General features: G+C 43.4%; 1 protein-coding gene across 2 annotated transcripts in view; it reads right to left on the bottom strand.

Moving 5' to 3' along the window:
• Positions 1-20,886, bottom strand: part of ITPRID1 (ITPR interacting domain containing 1) — a 337,509-nt gene that overhangs the window by 192,678 nt on the left and 123,945 nt on the right. Inside the window, exon 1 of one of the 2 annotated variants that reach the window (XM_068236574.1) lies at positions 12,813-12,873. The exons of the other annotated variant lie outside the window; for it this stretch is intronic. The gene's annotated coding sequence lies outside the window, so the exon portion shown is untranslated. Of the gene's footprint in view, positions 1-12,812; positions 12,874-20,886 lie in introns of those variants that run through there. 2 annotated transcript variants of the gene reach the window in all.

Raw genomic sequence — 20,886 nt, 5'->3', positions numbered from 1 at the left:
GTTAGGCCGTGCCATTATAAAACCTCGGACATAAAGAAATAGCATGTTGAGCCATGTCAATCTATAACCCTGGGCATAAAGCTATAGTATGTTAAGCTGCGTCATTATATAACTCTGAACATAAAAAGATAGTATGTTAAGCCATGTCACTCTATAACCCTGGACATAAAAAGATACTATGTTAAGCCATGTCATTCTATAACCCTGGACATAAAAAGATACTATGTTAAGCCATGTCATTCTATAACCCTGGACATAAAAAGATAGTATGTGAAGCTATAGTGGCTGGATGGTGTAAAGTGGTTGGATGGTGTAACGGTTAAGGGCTCTGCCTCTGACACAGGAGACCAGGGTTCAAATCTCAGCTCTGCCTGTTCCGTAAGCCATCACCTATTCAGTAGGAGACCTTAGGCAAGTTTCCCTAACACTGCTACTGCCTGTAGAGCGAACCCTAGTGGCTGCAGCTCTGGCGCTTTGAGTCCGCCAGGAGAAAAGTGCGATATAAATGTGTTTCTTGTCTTGTCTTAAGCCGTGTCATATATAACCCTGAACATAAAGATATAGTATTAAAAAATAACAAACCACAAAATTCTAATAGACATTCTCTGTATGAAATAACCTCCTATCCAACATAAATCAATATTCACAATAAATGCACATTGCTAACATAAAAATGTCAAACATTTTAGGAACAATTGGCTATCAGGTGCATGCTATTGGGTGGGGTGGGGAGTCACTCTGTAATGATCTCCTACACATGACTTCTTTTCCATGCGACCATTACAGATACCAGCAATTAGCTGCGTGCAACAAGAGCCAGGGACATACCATCATTCACAGGTATGAGGCTCTTCATTGCTAAGAGAAAAAAACAAAATGTTGTTTCAGCTTCCCCCTTTCCTAATGGTGCTTGCAGATCTCCTGTCAGATAAGATACATTGACTTATACTGATGTGTCTTTATAACCATTTATTTTTTAAACATTTTACTTACACTGATTCTAATACATTTTTATTGCTAGTCATACAATCCATTTTATTTTATTTTCTACAATTCGTGAATTATTTCCTTTAAAGACATTATTTGTATATTATTATTATTGATTTATAAAGCGCCAACATATTCCGTGGTCCTGCTCAGAGCAAGCACAAAACATGGGGTACATAGTAATACAGACAGGTGAAGACACAAAGGGACTGATCCAACTCACTTTTCCTCCTAAGATCTCTCCTAGGTGATGCTTTTACATCTTATCAATAAAATGCCTTTTATGCCACCAGCAAACAAGAAAATACTCAGAGTAATTTTAACAGGTTTTTTTTGCCTACTTTTTAGTACTTTTTCAACTGCAGACAATGCAGAATGCTGAAAAGTTGAAAAGATGAAAAAATATCTCCTAGGAGAAAACTTAGGAGAAAAAAGTGAATTGGATTGACCCCAAAATATAGTCACTGGTACATAATACAGAATTGGGAGTCTAGACATACATCTTATACTACATGCTAAGCCAAGTTAGCCCACCCACCTATCTGCAGTATGCCTAACTTCATATTTAATATGTATTATACATTACTGACAAATACTCCACACGATCTGCACCATCAGGATAATCTTTATTGTTACTTAGTTAAAAGAATAAAATCCATACGTGGGTATGTACATAAAGATGACGCACAGGCGTTTCGGGCCATGTTAGGTCCTTTCTCAAATCATGACCTGCCCACAATGATATCCAGTCCATAGCCAGATTCATTTAAAGCCCCAAAGTGGACCACATGGAGAACTGCAGGATTTACATACATGCATATTCATACTATCCCCCCATCCAATCAAAATTCACTTAATAGTCAGATATCACAGATTTCACAGTTACTACCCATATAATATATCCACATTTTAACATACATAGTATATAAGTTCGTACTACACCAGGACACTCACCCTTATGCCACGCACATAAAAATACGTGCGAAAAAGACACAATAAAAACGGATCACAGTGTCCAATGGTCATACAGCCTACAACGTCCGCTATAGGACTTCCACCAATCAGCAGGGGATTAGTAAATATACTCACTCACCGCAATGGCCAAAGCAACAAAATTGCAGAGTAAGTAGTGAAAAAGGTGGACTCTGGGAAAGCCAACCAACCGGGCGGGAGTGCGTCATACCTCTCAGCCTGAAAAGCAGCGTATCAGACTGGCGCTGGCCAGTCACAGAGTGGCACTTGCGCAGCCAATCAAAAGAAGGCCGACGACGTCCGCCACTAAGACTGAGAAGGCGTATCATAATAGGGCGTAAACCATTGGGGCGCACAAGCCACTCATAGGACATCATCGCGGCCAATCAAAAGGAGGCCGACAGCGTCCGCTACTGAAACTGAATGGGCGCATCACATTACAGCGTCAACCATTCCCGGCATCCCTTCCCACAGCCAATGAGACAAATCTCATACCAAAAATGGGCGTATCATAACATAAGCTGGGTGGGAGGCAGCCGTCTATCACCAATGAGGGCAACGCCGGCAGCGTCCGCCTTCCCAATGGGACTTCCATATTGTCTAACATAGATACGCCAGGCATAGGCTATTCCCACAGTTCCGTATTGGCTAGATAGTAAACAGGAAGGTAACTCCCTATTAAAATTAGCCATGCGGTGAGCAAGTACATCACAACGACCCCCATCAGATGACATATCATCATATACGTAACACATATCATATGGGGATGAATGTAGATCAGGAAAGGGGGCGGAAGCACATATAATAAGTCAATTGTCTAATAAAACACTTAATATTAGAGAAAATATAAAAGATAACTCAATATCTCTCACCACCTTTCCGGAGCACATCAGTCCCTATGGGGAGACAAAACAATACACATAAGCATCAAATCACAGCAGTAAGGTCGTAATCCCTATTGAGGCCCTTAGGTTCATAAGTCTCCAGCTTGTTAATCCAATAAAATTCCCTTAATGCCAACATTTTCTGTCTATCCCCCCCCCTCCGAAGTTGAGGTATCCCCTCAATCACCTGAACCCGCAATTGTGCCAGAGAATGGTTTTTGCTACAGAAATGGTCAGATACAGTAAGATCTCTATTTTTATTCCTGATATTGGATTTGTGTGAAGCCATACGATCCCTAAGAGGTTGGGTCGTCTTACCCACATACCCCAAGCCGCAGGGACATTTGAGCAGATAAATAACAAACCTCGATTCACAATTGTAGGATCCCTTGATCCTGTATTTGGTCCCTCGGCTTGGGTGGGTAAAGACCTCCCCCCTGGTCATATAGCTGCATAAGTGACAATTTAAACATGGAAAATTGCCATTCCTTTTCTCACTCCTAACTTCTGTCGGGCCCAAGTCATTATGCACCAGTTTGTCCCTTAGTGATGGAGCCCTTTTATATGAGATTAGTGGGTAATCATGAAACTCTTTCACAGTGGGAAGGCCCTGCCTTAACAAGGACCAGTGTTTATTGATAATATGTGTTATTTTGTCAGAAAGAACATTGTAGGTCATAACACATGGTATCCTTTCAGATATCCCCAATTTGATTACACCCCGTCTCATCCCCATGTTGCCCTTACCTCTAAATCTATAATCCTTCTCAAGGCACATGATCGGATATTTTCTAGCCAGGAATTTATATTTCATTTCTTCTAGACGTTTTTCTTTCATAATGGGATCTACCACTATCCTTTCGATGCGTTTAAACTGGTCTTTCGGAATGTTATATCGGGTATGTGGTGGGTGAAAGGATTCAAAATGGAGAATAGAGTTTCTATCCGTTTCCTTAATGTATAGGTCGGTCAGGATGCAGTTGAGGAGGGGAAGATAGAACCAGTTGATTTAGTGGTAAACATCTCGACATACCCCCTAGAAGATCCTGAACATCAACTCCTCAATAGAGGATTATCCTTTTGTCCTACTAACTTTCCCGATTTTTTTGAGATAGATGTGGAGCTAACAAGGTTTTTTAGATCTTTGAGATTGAAACACTTCTTCAGTGGTAGTCTCCTGTGGAAGGGAGATGACCGACAGGATGTATCAAGTAATTGCCTACAGTTGAAGGACTGGAATCTAAGGAATAAGAGCAGATTTATGCCTACCTGCCATAGTGTTATTAATACCTACATGGAGAAAGTGAACACTGAGATCAGGTCTTTGAGATCTGACTTTGAGGCAAAGAGAATCAAAAATATTAAGCATAACCTTTCTTTACAGGAACGCAAAGCGATTATGTCTTTATCTTCAAATAAATCAATCAAAATATGTGCAGCAGATAAAGGTGGTGCAGTAGTTATTATGGAGACAATACAGTATAAGGAAGAAATTCTTAGACAACTTAACGATGCACAAGTGTATGAGAAATTAACTTACAATCCTACTGCAGAGATTCATTCTAAGATTGGTAAAATTGTAGATGAGGCATTATTAAAAGGTATCATAGATAGAGATCTTAAAACATTTTTGATTAAAGAACATCCTAGGATCCCTATCCTATATATCCTCCCTAAAATCCATAAAGGCCTTCAGAAGCCCCCTGGTCGCCCGATAGTTTCAGGCATAGATTCAATTTTTTCTAACATTTCTATTTTTCTCGACAGGATATTAAGACCGATGGTTACGAATCTGGATTCTTATCTCAGGGATACTCAACAGTTCTTGGATGCTATTGCGGGGATTGGGGAGGTGGAGGAACACTCTCTGCTGGTCACCATGGACGTAAGTAGCTTATACACGGCCATACCCCATGAGGGTGGTCTGGAGGCGGTTGAGTTTTATCTAATGCTATGTTCTGATTTTGATGTGGGACAAAAAAAGTTTGTCATGCGACTACTGGAACTGGTTTTGAGAAACAATTATTTTTTGTTCGAATCTACATTCTATATGCAACGCCGTGGTACGGCGATGGGCTCGAACGTGGCCCCCTCCTATGCTAACCTCTTTATGGGGCTGTATGAGGAGGCATTTGTATTTTCAAGTCCACTCTTCTGCAAATTTGCGATGATGTGGAAACGTTACATTGATGATATCTTTTTGATTTGGGGGGGGCCACGTTCGAGTCTTGACCAATTTGTTGCGGAGTTGCATGACAAATGTCCCCAGATACAACTTACTGTCCATGCTGACCGACAGAGAGTGAGTTTCTTGGATACGTGGGTCATCAGGAAAGAGGGTGGTCTGGTGACCGACCTATACATTAAGGAAACGGATAGAAACTCTATTCTCCATTTTGAATCCTTTCACCCACCACATACCCGATATAACATTCCGAAAGGCCAGTTTAAACGCATCGAAAGGATAGTGGTAGATCCCATTATGAAAGAAAAACGTCTAGAAGAAATGAAATATAAATTCCTGGCTAGAAAATATCCGATCATGTGCCTTGAGAAGGATTATAGATTTAGAGGTAAGGGCAACATGGGGATGAGACGGGGTGTAATCAAATTGGGGATATCTGAAAGGATACCATGTGTTATGACCTACAATGTTCTTTCTGACAAAATAACACATATTATCAATAAACACTGGTCCTTGTTAAGGCAGGGCCTTCCCACTGTGAAAGAGTTTCATGATTACCCACTAATCTCATATAAAAGGGCTCCATCACTAAGGGACAAACTGGTGCATAATGACTTGGGCCCGACAGAAGTTAGGAGTGAGAAAAGGAATGGCAATTTTCCATGTTTAAATTGTCACTTATGCAGCTATATGACCAGGGGGGAGGTCTTTACCCACCCAAGCCGAGGGACCAAATACAGGATCAAGGGATCCTACAATTGTGAATCGAGGTTTGTTATTTATCTGCTCAAATGTCCCTGCGGCTTGGGGTATGTGGGTAAGACGACCCAACCTCTTAGGGATCGTATGGCTTCACACAAATCCAATATCAGGAATAAAAATAGAGATCTTACTGTATCTGACCATTTCTGTAGCAAAAACCATTCTCTGGCACAATTGCGGGTTCAGGTGATTGAGGGGATACCTCAACTTCGGAGGGGGGGGATAGACAGAAAATGTTGGCATTAAGGGAATTTTATTGGATTAACAAGCTGGAGACTTATGAACCTAAGGGCCTCAATAGGGATTACGACCTTACTGCTGTGATTTGATGCTTATGTGTATTGTTTTGTCTCCCCATAGGGACTGATGTGCTCCGGAAAGGTGGTGAGAGATATTGAGTTATCTTTTATATTTTCTCTAATATTAAGTGTTTTATTAGACAATTGACTTATTATATGTGCTTCCGCCCCCTTTCCTGATCTACATTCATCCCCATATGATATGTGTTACGTATATGATGATATGTCATCTGATGGGGGTCGTTGTGATGTACTTGCTCACCGCATGGCTAATTTTAATAGGGAGTTACCTTCCTGTTTACTATCTAGCCAATACGGAACTGTGGGAATAGCCTATGCCTGGCGTATCTATGTTAGACAATATGGAAGTCCCATTGGGAAGGCGGACGCTGCCGGCGTTGCCCTCATTGGTGATAGACGGCTGCCTCCCACCCAGCTTATGTTATGATACGCCCATTTTTGGTATGAGATTTGTCTCATTGGCTGTGGGAAGGGATGCCGGGAATGGTTGACGCTGTAATGTGATGCGCCCATTCAGTTTCAGTAGCGGACGCTGTCGGCCTCCTTTTGATTGGCCGCGATGATGTCCTATGAGTGGCTTGTGCGCCCCAATGGTTTACGCCCTATTATGATACGCCTTCTCAGTCTTAGTGGCGGACGTCGTCGGCCTTCTTTTGATTGGCTGCGCAAGTGCCACTCTGTGACTGGCCAGCGCCAGTCTGATACGCTGCTTTTCAGGCTGAGAGGTATGACGCACTCCCGCCCGGTTGGTTGGCTTTCCCAGAGTCCACCTTTTTCACTACTTACTCTGCAATTTTGTTGCTTTGGCCATTGCGGTGAGTGAGTATATTTACTAATCCCCTGCTGATTGGTGGAAGTCCTATAGCGGACGTTGTAGGCTGTATGACCATTGGACACTGTGATCCATTTTTATTGTGTCTTTTTCGCACGTATTTTTATGTGCGTGGCATAAGGGTGAGTGTCCTGGTGTAGTACGAACTTATATACTATGTATGTTAAAATGTGGATATATTATATGGGTAGTAACTGTGAAATCTGTGATATCTGACTATTAAGTGAATTTTGATTGGATGGGGGGATAGTATGAATATGCATGTATGTAAATCCTGCAGTTCTCCATGTGGTCCACTTTGGGGCTTTAAATGAATCTGGCTATGGACTGGATATCATTGTGGGCAGGTCATGATTTGAGAAAGGACCTAACATGGCCCGAAACGCCTGTGCGTCATCTTTATGTACATACCCACGTATGGATTTTATTCTTTTACCTAAGTAACAATAAAGATTATCCTGATGGTGCAGATCGTGTGGAGTATTTGGCATTGAACTTGTGACTCCAGAGGAAGATCTTGGCACATCACTTCGCAACCATTGGTGCAGCGGCTTTCATTTATACATTACTGACTACATCACCTTCAATCTCTCTCTCTCTCTCTCTCTCTCTCTCTCATATATATATATATATATATATATATATATATATATATATATATATATATATATATATATATATATATATATATATATATATATATATATGTCAAAGACATTGCTGTGGGTAGTGAGCCACGTAACTGTCGAAAGAACCAGTAAAATTGCTGTGTGCTGTCTGTGCACTGTAACTTATCAACATAATGTCAATGTTATGTCAATGCTCTACTATGTCATCGACACATACTTACAATATATATATTACCAGTGGCGTAGCTAAGGAGCTGTGGGCCCCAATGCAAGTTTTACAATGGGGCCCCCCAAGCACTCTATACATAGCAATTGATACGGCGCACCAAAACCTGCCAATGGCAACTACAGTGTCAGAGGTGTAAGAAGGGGATGGGGAACAGCTTGTTAATGATTACCACTATTCAAAGTATCTATAGAAGTGATTTTTATGAGCACAGGACCAATAGAGTGTTAATACTGTAGTTCATGGAGGGCCCTTCGGGGCCCTTTGGCCCAAGGGCCACGGTGCGGTCACTTCCTCTGCAACCGCTATTGCTACGCCCCTGTATATTACATACATAGTACATGCTATGTCACCAACAAACTAAACCTATACCAAATTAAATCCAGTATATTTTATGTCCTTTGTATACATTATTCAGTATATTACATATTTCCTGTTAGGTTGCAATTGGAAGCACTAGTTGTAACTACTGAAAGATATTTGGGGCCACCTATGACTGCAGCTAGATATTGTGAGCCATCTATGACTGGTGGCTTATTTTGGGGGCACCTATGACCGCTGACAGATATTAGGATCCATCTATGACTGCTGGCCAATACTGTAGGTGCTCATAACTATTGAAAGATATTGGGGGCCACCTATAACTGCTGGTGGATATTGGAAAACACCTATGACTGATGGCTAATTTTGCGGGCACCTATGACTGCTGGCCAGAGATGTTTCTATGACCTTAGAAAATCTGGGGCACCACTGTGCATCAAGAAACTGACAGTGTGTGCTGTGCTTAGCGTACTGTGCCAAAAAGTCAGCATGGACATGTTGAGTAATGGGTGCACTAAATGTACATTACCCTAACAGTGGTGTAATTCAAAGAGGGCATGCCCAGCAACATTTTGAAAGTAGCACCTCTACTATGCAAACAGTCATATGAGATGTAACAATATAGACATTTTCCATAACATCCACTTCTTAGATTATAATTAAATGGTTCTTGTTTTAGGATGTAGAGTCAATGTCCAAATAAGTGCTGCTGTGAGTTCCTGTATGTAGAATCTACGTCTTCCAACAAAACCCACACTGGATGCAATCGACACGGATTGATGCATGTAAACTTAAAGAGGAACTCCAGTGAAAATAATGTAATAAAAAAGTGCTTCATTTTTACAATAATTAGGTATGAATGATTTAGTCAGTGTTTGCCCATTGTAAAATCTTTTAAATCCCTGATTTACATTCTGACATTTATTACATGGTTCCATTTTTACTGTTGGCAGGTGATGTAGCTGCTGCATGGTTTTTTGGTGGTTGGAAACATCTGTAAACAGCTATTTCCCACAATGCAGCAAGGTTCACAGACAGGAAACTGCCAGGAGTACGTACTCAGAGTTTCTTGTGGGAGGGGTTTCACCACAATATCAGTCATACAGCGCCCCCTGACTGACTGTGAAAAGGAATGTTTGTGAAATGGAATAGATTTCTCATGTAAAAGGGGGTATCAGCTACTGATTGTGATAAAGTTCAATTCTTGGTCAGAGTTTATCTTTAACCACTTGGCGACCGCGCACTCATAACGCGCTTTGGCAAAGTTGCAGGTGCAGGACCAGCGACGCAGAACTGCATCGCCGGCTGCAGGCCAATTAATCAGGAAGCAGCCGCTAGCGTGAGCGGCTGCTTCCTGTCAATTCACGGCGGGGGGCTCCGTGAATAGCCTGCGGGCCGCCGATTGCCGCTCGCAGACTAAATGTAAACACAAGCGGAAATAATCCGCTTTGTTTACATTTGTACAACGCTGCTAACAGTAGCAGCATTGTACTAGATCAGCGATCCCTGGCCAATCAGCGGCCGGGGATCGCTGTCACATGACAGGCAGGAGCCTGTTAGAGGCTGCACAGGACAGATCCGTTCCTGTGCAGCCTCGGATCTCCGGGGAAGGGAGGGAGGAGAGGGAGAGGGGGAATCCTGCGGTGGAGGGGGCTTTGAGGTGCCCCCCCAGCCAGCCACACACAGGCAGGAGCGATCAGACCCCCCCAGGAGAGCGCACCCAGCACAGATCAGCTAAAACAGCGCAGGTCCTTAAGGGGGAGTAAAGGCTGGGTAAAGGCTGGGTCATCAAGTGGTTAATGTCACGGTGCCAATCAGATCACTTTTAGAATGAGTGATTGCTGCTATAGCCAATAGCAGCAATCATTCACTACAATAAAAGTAAATATTTTCACTGTAACACAATGTACAAAAGTTAAAAATCAGAGATTTTTTTTTGTCCAACTAGCATGACTGGTAAATAAAGACTGCTGAGTTTTGCTGGGATTTCCCCTTTTACTCTCTTCCACTTTGATGGTGTTCTGCATCCTCCTCCTCTTCTTCCTCCTTTCTATGCCTATGATTATGATGCCTATGATCATCATGATCTGTTTATTCACCACATGTCGGATCAAGGGCTTCATCATCATCTGCCTGCTCCCCCTTTCTCAGTGGAGCAAATCTCACAATACTTATCAGTAGGAGAAAGTAGCCTATTGGATAGCGTTTCAAAAACTCAAACTCTCTGTTGAGAGAGTTTGAGTTTTTGAGTTTGAGAAACTCAAACTCTCTGTTGAGAGTTTGAGTAAAAACTCAAATCTCTCTTTATCTGACAACACAAAAACTGGTGCATCAAGGCATGCATCATGCCCTGCCTGTCAAAAACAGTCAAAAACAAACAAAATAAATGTTTGCTATTACAACAAATTCTTAAATTATAATTGAGCAGGCAGATCCCCCCTTGCGGATTTAAAGGATACATGAGCTTAAAAGAAATAAAAATAATGCTGATTTACTTACATTAGGCTTCCTCCAGCCCTTAGAAGCCTCTGTGTTCCTCACTGTTGTTCTGCCATCTGCCACTCTCCTGGGGTCCAATCCGTAGTGGCCACCGACCTGCTTTTCCATTGACTGAAACTACGGCAGAGACACAGTGGCTTTTAGGGGCTAGAGAATGCCCCAGGTAAGTAAATCAGCATTTTTTTTCAGTTCATGTATCCTATAAAGGACTCACGAAGCAAATAAAGAAATGGAGTTTTACTGACCTGGGGCTTCTTCCAGTCCCTAGAAGTGCCTGATGGAAAACTGCATACACTGCTAATTTGCATATTCATAATGAACCTGTTCATGTAAGTAACACCCATCAGACAGAGTCATTCCACATAGGGCAGCATCTTTTATGAAGACAGTGCGGACGGTGCGGATCCTCATGGACTACTATTGAAGACTACCTGGAACTCTCAGGGTTTGGTTCCTTTGCATGTCAAATCACCATTGGTGTTGAATTACTTCACATCCTTTAGATTGTAAGGGCAGGGACATCCTGCTATTGCTTCTTATTTTGCTGTAGTTTACCATATGAACGTGTACCAATTTTAGTGATATCTCAATCCAAACATTAACTCCCCTGGCGGTATGATTATTTCATTATTAGGGTCTTTTTTTAGGTTTTTTTAAAAACGTTTCAGACCCTAAAATCAGGAAAAAAAATCATGCTGTCAAAATGCTTGTCCCTGCTCTCACTCACCTCCCTGGGCTCCAGTGCTGCAAATTTACCTCCATCCTCGGGTGGTGCTGTAACTCTGTGGTAAAATCGATGATGGCGATCTCCCTGGATTGATTCAGAGCCTCAGAGGACAGGAAGGAGAATGGCTACCGACGGCAAGATACCCCGGGAGGTGAGTAAAACGCCTGCTGCCCACTATACTCTGCATAGAGCTCCTGGTGGCTAGCCTGAGAGTAGCTCGGGATTACCACCAGGGAGGTTAACTATGTATTTATTTGTACTTGAATTACTAGATGTCATGACTGTACAGTGACTTGAACTTCTCATGTATCTATCTTCCCCAATATTTGTTTTGTACTTTGTACAGTGCTATGGAAGATGTCAACCCTATAAAATAATAACAGAGCAAATAACAATATACTAGTATGATCCAATTCAAACAGCAGAAAACAGCGAGCCCCTCACAGAACCTGAAGGAGGTGTATGAGAGGGAAAAGAGGCAGTGGTTTGTGTGTGTGTGTGTGTGTGTGTGTGTGTGTGGGGGGGGGGGGGGGGTATGCCTGTGGTGAGGAAGGAGCGGGAGTGGGAAACAGGGAATGTTGGTGCCCGCTAGCGGCGGAAGTTTGGGCACAGCCATATGCTTCCATTGAAATATCAATGATGGGAAATTTGTTTGTCCACGGCTCCCAATAAATAATGCGTGCAGGGGCAATGCAAAATATAGCTGTCTGTGTGAGTGGCGGGTGGGGGGGGGGGTGGTTAAGGTTAGATGTGGGGGTTTGGTTAACCGCTTTTTTCCACTGTAGCATTAGAATATCTGTAAATTTACCAATACTTGACTTTCCTGGACACCCAAATTTATGGGTGCCCTTTTTTAATGTACATGGAGGAGTGTGGTGTGTGTCTGTGGGAGATCGGAGGGGCGGTGGTGTTTGTGTATGGGTGAGGGTGGGCGTGAGGGAAAGGGGGGAGGGAGTAGTATTTTGTGTGTGTGTGCGTGAGAGAGAGAGAAGGGTCCAGGTGTGGTAGTATGTGTGTAAGGGAAATAATTCACTATATTATTGATTAATGTTGCACACAGACAGCATTAAATTCTCATTCACAGAGGTCACTGTAAAAAAAAATCCATCACAAACACATTATAGTTCCTACATTTTTTTTTTTATAAAATAGATATTTTCTTACTTCTTAGTTAACATACAGTATAGAACAAACATAGTATGTATTGAACTTGTTAAAAAACAAAAAACATAACCAGTTATAGGTACTTTCTCCAAGATGGCAACAAATGTAAGCTTATAACAAAGTCCTGTATTAATTCTACATAAAGCCTGTTATAACTCTAACCTCAAGTGCCAGGGACCTTCTATTTACAGCTCATTTTAATTCAGTAAGCTATAATGTCGTACAAAATAACTTAAATATTTAGTAGAATGCATACACAAATGTGCATGCTATCTAACAGCATTACATCCATCTATATACCTACATTAAACCCCATGCAACTTGTTCTTCTTGTGTCTCAGTAGCAGCAGGTGTCAGTCTCTCAGCGTCACTCAGAGTCAGCAGCTGTAAACTGAACTTTCCCTGGACAAGGAAGAATGCAGCTATTCTACTGGGAAGGAGTCTGCTATTTGATGAGCTCCCTCATTGGTGACTGTGAACTAAGTGTCACATGATGTGACTCTGTAGTTAGATGTAACTAGTTTACATGACAATTTAGATGTTTCTGTGTACAAGAATCTCAGCAGTGCATAACAACTGTGTTATCCTAGCTAGGTATATGTACTTCTATACAAATAAGGCAAGTTAGCTTGTGATGGAGTATTGACAAATTATCAGCTTAATGCATTAAGGAAGAACATTTTCACAAAACTATAATGACAACCAATCTCACTGCAGTCAGCCCATTAGACATTAAGTACAAATAGTTGCTACAAGTAATGTTTGGTAGTGTTATGGTGCCTACTACTGTAATATAATCCATTAAGTTAGAGAACTGTAAGCTAAGTTTCCATTTGTGTGAATCACGTCTGTTTCTCAGCAGGCAAATTCGGACATGGAATTGAAGCCCCTTTGGAATCAATAGGCTGCTTCCAAATTTGCATGCTGGTAGAAAAACAGTGGAGTGCCTTTTATTGGACATCATATCCGATTTCCCATAGATATGAATTGGCATGGCTAATTGGCTATTGTATTTGGAGGGGATTTGGCATCAGCATGTGTGCTGCGTCTGATTGAGAAATACATAACAATTGATACGGCACACCAAAACCTGCCAAGGACAACCAGTGTGGTGGATTTTAAGGATGCTCTTAGGACACAGAGGCTGGTTCTGTATACTATCACCAGCCTCTGTGTCTTTACTGTGCCCCCCAGACCCCCCTGCGCTCTGCTGTCCCCCAGATAAAAAACTGCCACATTAGCAACATGCACCTTGTCGCTAGCAGGCTGTTTACCTTTGTGCTGCCTGTCACCGCCGCTCCCCCGCCTCCTCTATATCGCGGCTGTCCACCTGCATCCCTTCCCTTCAATCAGCTTATGCAGGCGGGGAGGGAAATAATGCAGATGGGAGCCGCGATATAGAGGCGGCGAGGGGGGGGGGGGGGGCTGGGCAGTGACAGGTAACACAAAGGTAAACAGCCTGCTAGTGACAAGGTGCATGTCGCTACCACAGAGTTTTTTTTTCTGGGAGACAGCAGAGTGCAAGGGGGGCACAGTACAGACACAGAGGCTGGTGATAGTATGCAGAACCAGCCTCCGTGTCCTAATAGCATTCTTAAAACACACCTCGGGTTCTTTTTAATGATTACTACCATTCAAAGCATCTATAGAAGCGATTATTACAAGCACAGGACCAATAAAGAGCGAATACTGCAAATGAGGGAGGACCCTGTGGTCGAGACCTCTGCAACCCCTATTGCTACGCCACTGGTGATTGCATCTATAGAACTCTTGTTAAGTGATCATAGCTGAGTGTATATTGTCCATGGAGAGGGAAACAAACATGTGGAATAATCATGTAACCTTGTTATAGAGCAAAACCATTAAGACTTCCTTCACACTTACAGTATAACACATATGCAAATGCATTTTCATGAATGTGTTTCCCGCCACACAGTGTGCATGGCAGGATGCATTACAATACATCAAGATGGCGCCTGACGGGTAGCCACGGCCACAGGGCTCCGGCTAGATCTAACTTTTTTTCACCTTTTCACCTTTCCCCCCCTGGACTTACTGCTGTGACTGCTCCGATGGTCTCCCTCCAGCTCCGCCATACCATCGGGCGGAAGGGAGACACTCTGGCTCCCCGGACTCCTGCGACAGGGCACACGTGCTAAGGCCCGGCTCATCACATGGTCGGCTCAGCTGATGGACCCACGTGGTGCCGGCCCCAGCCGCTTTGTATCTCTCCGCTGCCGCTTCACTCTTCGCACTGTCCGGGTCTCCTCCGCTGCCTGAGCCACCTGGAGACATCTGCACCGCTCTTGCTCCCCGGTCTCCGACCAGCGGATTCCACCACGTGAGTAGGTGTCGCTGGCCCCTGCAGCAACCACATCGGCCCTTAGTCAAGGCGCACCATGACGCTGCATGGAGGCCTCTCCATCGCCGATATGGAAGGATCTGACCCCTGCTGCCAGCTGCCTCGGGGCCACTTCAGCACTGGGATTACCCCGCACCGCAAACACCGCTGCTGCTCCAGCCGACACTGGGCCACTTCACTGCCGGGGAGGATCCCTTGGGACCGTAACTCTGCATGCAGGCTGCTTTATCGCCGCGGCTAGCGGAGGTATGTCCGCCGCTGCTGCTCCTTTACTACAGAAGCAACCAGCCTGCCCTTTGTCACATCAGGCACGCTGCCAGCCATCAGATCTGCCCCTCAGCAGCAAGGTCCAATATTATGCAGCCCTCAAGACCCATCAGCCTAAGGTGCACCCCTGGCCTGGAGCCACGGCCTCATAGTACCTCCCTGCCCTGGAGCCCTGCAGCCCAGCATTTGGGAGTGCCTGCTCCTCTTTACCTGGGACGCTCTCCTCCGTCTGAAGCTGCTGTCGGACTCTTTGGGCCTACAAAACCAACCGCATTGGTCCAACCTCACAACCGGTCTAGGCCGCAAGAATGGAGGCTAACTCCTTCCAGAGATATCCACACAAACGGGACGCTTTCCAGCCACACCGCACTGCCCAAGGGGCCTCAATTTCATTGTTCTTCTTCCTTTTTCTCTCTCTAGCTATCCCTTCTCTCTTTCTCTATCCCCCCAGCTTCCTCTCTACTTTTCGTGGACAACGGTAGCACCTGTCTAGTTGGGAGCGTGTCGCTGTGTAGCGTCCAGTGCCGAAAATGGCAGCGCTCATATCAGCTCTCAGGCTGCTCCTCCAGTCCCTCTTTTTTCTGTTCCTGCTATCAGTGTATGTCTTGCTATGTTTGTATTATGTTAACTGTATGTGTATGCTGTAATGCTCTCTGTTTTTGCTTTTGTTTTGCTTTTATTGTTTATACGTATGTATTATGCCTAACTGTATACGACGCTCTGCTTAAGTGTACGCAAAAACTGTAATGTTGTCCTATGTATGCTTGTCCCACGTCTACGTATGTACCATGCTTAACCGTGCTATTTTCTTGTTTTTCACCAACGACCCTGTATGCGCCAAAACCAATTCCGGGTACAATCCACCGTTGTACTTGGCGAAATAAATTCTGATTCTGATTCTGATTCTGATTCTGAATACTCACATGCATCACAATAAATACATATATTGGCAGCCACAATACAACACATTTCGATAAAACAACAAATGTGCTGTTCCCAGAGGCAGTGCACAGTTATACTGCAGTGCACAGTAATGCGTAGTTGTACTATGAGCAGTATTATGAAAGTCTATGGACTTTCATGTTACCATGGAGATCGCACACCATGTCCTGTACAGCAAGACTGACAGCATCAGTGTACATGTAAAAAGAACACTATGGTCATTTGGGTGCTGGTAGACTATCGGTAAAATTACTAATATTCTACTATTGGGCAGTGGACAATTTCGATAGTAGAAAATCGGTTATTTTTTATTAATATTGTACTATCACCTAACCTTACACTCTTTTCACCCAAACCGTTATTTTCATAGCAGGCAAACTGACTTCTTCAATTATATTTACATTAGAATAGTAAAGGGAAATATTAAAAGGAAATAAATATGACAGCTTCGATATACCTCTCATTTCAGTTGTCCTTTAAAGAGAACCCGAGGTGGGTTTATGAAATCTTAATAGGACACAGACGCATTAACAGGGATATGTGGGGGAGCAGGCTGGTTTTGTACTTTATTTTCTGGTGGAACTCGATGGACGTATTGCCTTTTTTCAACCCAAATAACTATGTAACGATGTAACTATGCATTTCCTGTGCACAATGACATGCATCTGTGTCTTTCTGCACTGGCCTCAGTCTGCCCCCCCCCCCCCATGTGCTTTTCGCTAGCCAGCTATTTACCTCCACTTGTCAATCAGCTTCTCCTTCATAGCATGGCTCCCCCCACCGCTCCCCGCCTCTTCTAGCTTCCTCCAATTGGAAGCTAAGCCGTGACCCAGGAAGTACTTCTGGGTCGCTAGCCTGGCAGTATTTTTATAGGGGGGGACAGCAGAGCCCGGGGGGACTGGGGCGGTGCAGAAAGACTCAGAGGCATTTCATTGTGCACAGGATATGCCTCTGTGACCTACTGAGATTTCATGAATCCGCCTTGGGTTCTCTTTCAGCACAAACAATTTTTGACCAATAAATCACTATATAAACACAACCAGATTATGTTTTAGTTAACCTCCCTGGCGTTTTGATTATGCACAGCCGCACGCTGCGCATAGTTTTTTACACCTAATTTATTTTTTAATCATGTAGCTAGCCTAGCGCTAGCTACATGATACCCCCCTCCCAGACGAATCCCACACACCCTTCTGATCGCCGCCGGCGCCTATGCCCGTCAGGAAATCCCGTTCTGAATGGGATTTCCTACAGGGCTTCCCCGTCGCCATGGCAACAAACGGAATTACGTCATCGACGTCATGACGTCATAGGGAGTCCCGATCCACCCCTCAGCCTTGCCTGGCAGTGATTGGCCAGGCTGCGCACGGGGTCTGGGGGGGCCCATACTACGTGGAGGGTAGCGGCGCATCTGCGGTGAGCGGCGGCGATTGGAGCAAACACGCAGCTAGCAAAGTGCTAGCTGCGTGTTTGAAAAAAAAAATAGCAAAATCGGCCCACCAGGGCCTGAGCGGGGCCCTCTAGCGTCTCTGGACGAGCTCAGCTTGTCCAGAACGCTAGGGAGGTTAAATGCAATAAGAATATTTGGATGTGCTGTAACTAAATGTATATAGGATCAGAGGTACAAGGGGTATGTTAGATAATGTTACCTTTTATAGGGAGTATTTGATAGTGAATGTCTCTTAAAAAGGGGAACTTAGGAAAATAAGGTTGAGACACACTGCTCTAGATCAACAGTAATGGTTAAATGACTTTGGAATGGTAAATATGAACTATAGTCCGAATTTTATTGCATACAATTGATGTTTCTCTTTACATTTTCTAAAGCAGAATGTAAACTTGATGGAAGACATGCGGGTTGGATCCAACCTCCAAATTCTTTCGCACTGTATTTTCTATGCATGCAAGTTCTTTGACATGGGAATGTTATAGAAGAGACAACAAGAAACATCCCCTAATGCCAGATCATGTGCAGGAAAATGATTTTATTAATAAAATAAATAAATAATAAGTAAATAAATACTGACCACCTGGAAACCCAGCAAGGTCAGTCTGGAATTCACAGTGCATAGGAATGTGAAGACATCCAATTGTTTCCTTGTATGAGCACAGCTTGCACGTCACGCTTAGCTTCCAGTCACACTACTCTGATTGTAACACACAACACACACCTGTTTCTTTGTTTCTTATAGATTTTTTTTTGCAGCTGAGAAAACATTACATACTGTATGTGCAGCACACACACTTACAAGTGACCTATAAAAACTTATGGTGAGTAACTTTTTTTTAATGAAGTGGTATGAGGCCCCTTCCCCACCTGTGCCATGCAAGTGGCCATAGCACTTGCGTTTTTACTGCAATTCTTCTCCGGTTACACTGCAGATCCCATTCATTTATAATGAATGGAATCACGCTGAGTTTGTGCAAAATTGCATGCAACTATTAGTTTCATTAACACATGGTTAACATAAGCCAGTGCAGACTAAGCACTTTAGATGTCCTAACGTATCCCATGCACTGTGTGTGTTGTTGAAAACGCAATTATTGAACTCACAAATAGAGATGGCCCAAACAGTTCTGCCTGTGAATAGCTTACGGTGAACAAGGGGTGTTCGGGTTCAGGGTTCAGCTCCTCAGGCAAACACATGGTGTGTTTGACCCACCCCTATACATCATGAACCGAAAATTCCATGTTTGCTACATCACTGCTCACAAGTGGGGAAGGGGCCTTAGGCTGTATACGAAAATTCACCAAGTTGCTTGGTAAGCAGCTAATCAAGTAACAAGTTACTTGAAACACTTTGCCGGTGCCTTGTCTCAGCTGGATTGCTCATGTAGCTTGTATCACATCAAAAGTAGAAAAAAGAAATGGCACACCACTGGCTGCAATCAAGGTGCTGTGTATTAACGAACAAGTCACACTACATGTTACGGAGGAACAACCTCCTTCATCAGGTGTAAAAAAACACCTGATGAAGGAGGTTGTTCCTCCGTAACCTATAGTGTGACTTGTACGTTAATACACAGCACCTTGATTGCAGCCAGTGGTGTGCCGTCTCTTTTTTCTACTTTTGATGCATTAGGCTGTATTGTAATAAATGCTTGGTCTGTTTAAATCACATTATGTTAATTTTTCACCATTGCATGTACATTTTTCACCATAATAAGTAGAGATTCTATCGAAAGAGGCCAGGGCTGTTTCCTGGGCAGTGCAGGCAGGACGACCGCCCTGGGCGCAGGCCAGCAATTAGAAGAAGGGGGGCACCGGCAGAAGGACATAACCGCTAGGGAGCTAGTGACAGCCAAATGGAAGAAGAAGCTTACCAGCGTGATCACATTCCTTGACTCTGCCTGGGCTGCTGCGTTAGACGTCAAGTCATCATCACGTCACCGCTGCGTGATGACACCTGATGTCCGGAGGAGACAGCTTTCTGGGCTCTCTACGCCTGTGTGTTTTCCTGGTCCCTGCTTCCTCCTGGATGAGTGGCTGGTCACTAGTAAGTAGGCAGATCTACTTGTGACCTGTGGCTGTGTGACTTTCCCTAAAGAGTAAAGGTTCGCAAGTCTATAGGGGTGGGGAGAAGGGGGCACAATTTTTACACCCTTGCCCTGGGTGCAATTTAGCCTAGAAACTGCACTGAAAGAGGCTTTGAACTGTAGACATTTGTTAAAAAAACACAGAACAAAATATGTATGTGTCCTAAATTTCATGAACTACTACAAACCATCCTTAATACATCTGTGTTTCTCTTTACTAAACTCAAATGTTTTGTCTGGTTGTGATGTCATATAGGTAGTAATTAGGAATCCTGTCATAGTATTATCTTTTGAAGTCTTGTTTGTTCACAGGACCCTTTCTTCAAACACGTCCATGATGACACCAGTGACACTGGTTACAGGTGAGTTGTTGCTGCTTTCAAGAAGGTCATGAGCCTTTTTAAGTGTTCGGCATTGCACTCACAAGACTTGTTTCATGTCTTCATGCACTGTGCTGTGTGAACATCTGCCCCAGGTAAAGAATGCCCAGTATTATCACATTTTACTGTATCTAGGTAAGTGTAATTATCAAAACAGTTTCCCCAAATGTTTTTACACCATGTCAATCAAATACCTTTTCAGCCACCAGCAAGCAAAAAAAGTACTCAGAATAGGTTGCTACTTATTAGCAATATGTTTTCAAACTTTTCTATAGCATTTTTTTTATAAATCCGAATTTTTATTAGATTGAGATCATAATCATACAAAAGTCTGTACAAGATGCAATCATACAATAACAAGGTGGTTATTGGAATGCAAGCGGCATCCTCCGACACAACCAACCAATGACTACGGCGGAAACGTCACTCCCACCGGAAGTGCGCGACCTCCCGGCGTGGAACACACTTGCGCCCATTGCAATCACCCCCCGCAGTCCCTGTTTGACTATATAGGAGCGAGGTGAGCGCCAGCGTGGCACAGAGGCGCTAAACCCGCTCTTTGACATTTTGGGTAAGTCACCACTATATAATTTTATGCCACCTTCTATCTATCAGCATGGCACTTGTTTTTTTTTTTTTTTTAGTTCCTTTTTGCATAGCACACTGGTTGTGAATGCTGGATGTATAGCAGTGCTTGTAATTTACGTAATTTGATACACAGATCAAATGGCTAAAGATAAAAATAGAGATATTGATTAGGAGCTTTATTGTATTTTGTTGTGGTTATAGAAATTAAAAGGAACAGATTATAGGCACCTGAACGAAGTGTTATCAGCAGTGTTGATAAAAGACACAGACGCGAATGACCGGCTTTGATAAATGGTGTATAC

This window comes from Hyperolius riggenbachi, chromosome 5, assembly GCF_040937935.1.
Source record: "Hyperolius riggenbachi isolate aHypRig1 chromosome 5, aHypRig1.pri, whole genome shotgun sequence".
NCBI classification, from domain to species: Eukaryota; Metazoa; Chordata; class Amphibia; order Anura; family Hyperoliidae; genus Hyperolius; species Hyperolius riggenbachi.
This window is presented reverse-complemented; position numbering and strand designations above follow the sequence as displayed.